The sequence below is a fragment of the Octopus sinensis genome, linkage group LG13 (assembly GCF_006345805.1).
Source record: "Octopus sinensis linkage group LG13, ASM634580v1, whole genome shotgun sequence".
Classification (NCBI taxonomy): Eukaryota; Metazoa; Mollusca; class Cephalopoda; order Octopoda; family Octopodidae; genus Octopus; species Octopus sinensis.
The window spans coordinates 67,695,105-67,700,104 of NC_043009.1; the positions used below are offsets into that span (position 1 = coordinate 67,695,105).

At 36.4% G+C, this 5,000-nt stretch overlaps 1 protein-coding gene across 1 annotated transcript in view; it reads left to right on the forward strand.

Moving 5' to 3' along the window:
* The window catches only part of LOC115218542 (glycine receptor subunit alpha-1-like), a 355,807-nt gene that overhangs the window by 161,255 nt on the left and 189,552 nt on the right, over positions 1-5,000 (forward strand). The gene's annotated exons all lie outside the window — the stretch shown is intronic.

Consider the following 5,000-nt stretch of genomic DNA (forward strand, 5'->3'; position numbering starts at 1 on the left):
CGCTTGCACGTGACGACAAAGAAATTTGAGTATATTTGTTTTCGTACAAATAAATCTAAAATATATATTTGGTATTTTTCCTTTCATTTAGGAATTCCTGCATAGATATAGATATACGCATACATAAGACAGTAGGAGAAGGCTGAAGAGTAATTTGGCTGTTATTTCTGCAATATGGTGGGGGTATACCGTGTGGTAGTTGCCTCGTTGGCTGGGATAGTAATGCTGCTTTTAAATGAGAAGTGGATAGTATTTCTGTCAGGTGTAGATATAATTTAAATGTCCTCCCTCCCTCTGTCTATCTGTCTCTCTCTGTCTCCCTCCCTCTCTCTCTCTCTCTCTCCCTCTCTTGTTCGCTCTTACAAACATACATACATAAAGAAACCAGTACAATATGATATGAAGACATTTTGGTTGCTGTATCTCTCAGGTCAAAATAAGAGGTGGAGATTTTGTCGATGCTACTAACATATATAAATATATTGGAGAGGAAGGTGTGATTAGAGGGTGGTCCGGCAGGTATCCGTGGTTAACTCAAACGTTCATAAGGCAGTAAGAAAATTTACGGGAGATGTAGCTACTATTTCTAACAGGTCTAGTTACCACATAGAGATGTAATTTATGCGTTCATATATCCAATCATACATACGTACAAACGTATGTATGTATGTATGTATGTATGTATGTATGTATGTATGTATGTATGTATGTATGTATGTATGTATGTATGTATGTATATATGTATGTATGCGTATGAGCTACATTAATCCTCAAGTTGATCCCAGAATCCATGTCATTAAGGATAGTTCCTTGAACAGTACGGACTCTCCCCTCATCAAGCATCACATTCCCTCAGTTCGTCATGTCGTCAGTCTTAATCAATTTTTTCCGTAACTGCTATGTATGTTATGGTGAATTACTTCCCAGTACCCGTTTTCAGCACATACCACAAATCAGTTCCATGATTCTTTGAATATTAATTTTGACAATCAGGAGGAACTTGCAATTAATAAAATGGGAATGGAGCTCTATGACCATGAAAATCAGTTTGCAGTTTTAGAAAAATTAAATCGTCCTTCAAACTGAGAAACATAATGCCCGAAAATTGCAAGTTGTTGGAGTTCCATACTGTAGAGGTCCCAAACATGATTTCATTGGCACTTTCTATAGTGGTACTATAATTTCGAATCCGATCGGGTCAACTATGAATGATAGCATATCAAGAGACCTGTACAAGTTGTTTATAGACATACAGTTCAATGAGCCTCACCCAATCACTGCTGCTTATAATGTTCAAATGGCTGCTCATTGAATCTTGAGTTTTAAAAAATGCAAAGGACAAATCCGTACTTCATAAAATCCTCAACTAAATCCGTGCTACATTTTTCTTTTAAAATGTGGGCCCTGGACACAAACAGCGACGTACCAAACACAGACAAATCGCTGCGCAGTGAGAAAATAGAAAGGCAGAAAATCGAATCGATGGTTGCCGTATGTGTGTATGTGCTTTTGCGTGTGAACATGTGGAAGGTAGGTCGAGAACAGGATGAGGCAGAGAGAGAGACAGAGCTACGAGTGCTTTGAATTGCAAGTCTCAATTACACACTCCGATTTGCTTGAACGATTGAACTGAGGCAACAGAACAAAATAATATTTACAAACAACGAAATCGGTTCGTCTATAATACAATGGTATTTAGTTGGCGGAAACAAAGCATCAGAACAAGCGTCTCATTCATTTGTTTCTTTTGATACATAGAGAGGCTGATATTTTATCCTGTCATTTACCAAAACAGATATTTTCCTGTTTTCAATATCATATAAATAGAAATCGGCTCTTATTGACGAAAGGTCTGTGTTGGTTGTTATTTATCTTTTTTTATGTGGTCATCTTCACGCTACGTTAAATCCATTGCTTTGGGCATGAAATATTACAACCTGTTGATAGTCGGAAATATTTCAATAAATAGCAATAGAATTGCTGTAAGAATTTACCGATTCTGATCTCAAAATTACCACAAAAAATAAATAATCTAATAGGTGGCTATACATCTCCGAAGAACATATATCGCACCTTCTGGAGCATTTATTACAGAGGTACGTACATTATGTAATAGACCAATCGATCTCATTATCTTTGATATAAACGTCCATTGAATTTTATGTATATTGGAATATTGAATCAATAATTAGTATTTCTGAGATTATGAATGTAGACAGACGTTGCAAGGATGTTTCTTTAGCTTTTTTGTAAGTACTGTATAGTTTCCCATTTTTGTCCAGAAGCGAGACCTTAACTCGATAAATTAATGGTTAATGGTTAGAAAGAAACGTGCCAATGAGAGGACATACAGTACGGTTGCTCCAATTGCAGCGATGAAAATAATGTAGCTTTCTGTATTGGTAAGATTCCTCATGTCATTCGTTATGGAGACATCGATGAACTTAGTGCAAATGTAGCGCAATTTAACTGGCTAAAATATGTTATTTCTGGCAAAATGTTTACGATTTGGCAGATGGTTCTTTGCCATTAAATCCATCCTTCATTGACACTTAAGCATCATCAACAACAGCCATATCTCTTCATATACTTGGAACTTTAAACTTCAGGTTCATTACCTACTTTCGTATAAAAACAGATTCAAGTAGTATGTGTTCTCTACATCTCAAAGATCAGATGTTCGTGTGATGCCTTTTCTAAAGACTTACTTCTGCAACAAATCAAATCTCGATGTGCGGCTGACTTTTGCGGTATAATGATTCGGGCGTTATTTTTCTTGGTCCCTTAATTCAATCGTTTGTGTAATCAGAAACGAGTAACTTTGTGCTATAATTTCCGTATCAGAGCAATTACCCCCGCCCCATAGGACAATCCCCCCCGACGACAACTACCCCCCAGGACAATTATTCCCTTGGCTAATTCTATTGATCGAATTTCGTTATTCTTCTAATTTTGCGGTTGATGGTGTCGTGTATGCGCTGGCTATGTTCAATTTGCTTTTTCAAGTGAGAGTAGTCAGCCTACAAATCGAGTTGGAGATGGAAGTCCAAATTGTGTTTAATAAAGTAAAAGAGAAGGCAGCAATCTACATGGTGTTCGCCTTTCAGATAAGTGACTAGTTCTTTCGCTTCAGTATTTATAGTGTAGTATACAGGGAAAGATACGTTATGTACATTATTTACATTATTTACATTTGAAGGATATTTGTCATCTTGTTTGTTGTTAACACAAAGTTTCGGCTGATATACACTCCAGCCTACATCAGGTGTCTTGGGGAGATTTCGAACCTGAGTTCTCATTCCTAAGGTGTTTTTCTATGTTGTTGTTATTATTATTATTATTATTATTATTATTATTATTATTATTATTATTATTATTATTCTATGTTTGACTTTTGCTTTATTTTTGTACAAGTTGGCTCCAAGTCTCACCCAGAGACCTCAAGAGACAACAGGTTGGAAGTTCACGTTGTTGTTATGCCTAGTGTGCCCTATATTTGGGTTTTGTTTTGGTGTTGTACTAGTGAATGTCTAATAAATAAATAAAAAAAAGGTTTGTTTTAAACCTTGGGATTACATAGAGAGTATTTTGCGTAGGATATGAGCAGGATATTGTTATTATTATTATTATTATTATTATTATTATTATTATTACTATTCAGGTTATTATACTAACCCCAGGATTCTGAGTTCGATTCCAGGCAGTCACCTGAATAATAATAATAATAATAATAATAATAATAATAATAATAAAATCGAAAAGCACCTTAGGAATGAGAACCCAAGTTCGAAATTTCCTCAAGACACCTGATGTAGGCTGGAGGGTGTATCAGCCGAAACGTTGTGTTAACAACAAACAAGATGAGGTCAAATATCCGTCAAATGTAAATAATGTACATAATTCCTCATCTCTTAAATATAGAACTGTGTTACAGAGAAAGATGTTTTGTATAATTTGGTAGTCTTATTTGCAAAGAGAGTTGTGAGTGCTGCCGTGACTTAGTTTGTAAATGATCTGGGTATATAACGATGCAGCTCAGACGGGTTGTCTCCATTACAACTTGATAGTCTGACAATAAATACACCTGCAATAGTTTCGGCTAATGCAGTAGAAATGCATCCACTTACAGCGCTATTTCTAAGAGCATCTGAAAGATTCCATGCATATTCTATACGAGTGCTAAATAATTTACAAGAACAACGTACAAAGTGGAATATAAGAGACTGATTGGAAGACTGCTAGAAAACACTTTTTAACTTTAGCCTTAAAAAACCTGGGTGACGGATAGCTTGAGGAAAATAAAAATACTCCCCTTTTAGGCAAATATTTGACAATTAGTTTGCCGTTATAAAGAGAATATGTTATTATTTAATGCAAGCAGGCTCAGAATGTTAATTTTTACCATTTAATCTAAACATCATTTCAACCATTCACAGATGCTATCTACACAAGAATCTATGCACAGCTTAGCTTTGCCTGTCATCCTTCTGCTGACAGTGAAATAACTATATATAATGAGAATTTACAATAAAGCAAAAGAAGAAGACGGGTGTGTAAACAACAAACATGTGTTAGTTTAACGCTCAGGAGGTAAGAAAGTATTTTACGTTTCGAGCCTACGCTCTTCAACAGAAAGGAACACAGAAATAAACAGAGAGAGAAAATAAAAATGATAAAGTGGCTAACGATCTATCATGCCGACTGCCGGACAGAGGGGTCAGACAAGAGAGCTAGGAAGAAGGGGAGATAATAAAGTAGTGGTGATCCCAAAAAGACGGTGCGCGTGCGGTGCGTGTGTATGTCAGAGTGTATGCGCGTGTGGATGGGGGCTGGTAACCTGACGTGAGCGTGTCTGCATGTGTGGGTGTCTGGTGTGGGGTGTGGCAAGATATATAGCAAGAGGTAAAATAAGGAATAATGCAAAAGATGTTACCAATACAAGCGAGATTATATTTTGTGGATCATTGTCGTTGCTGTTGTTGTTGCTGTTGAGCGAACGG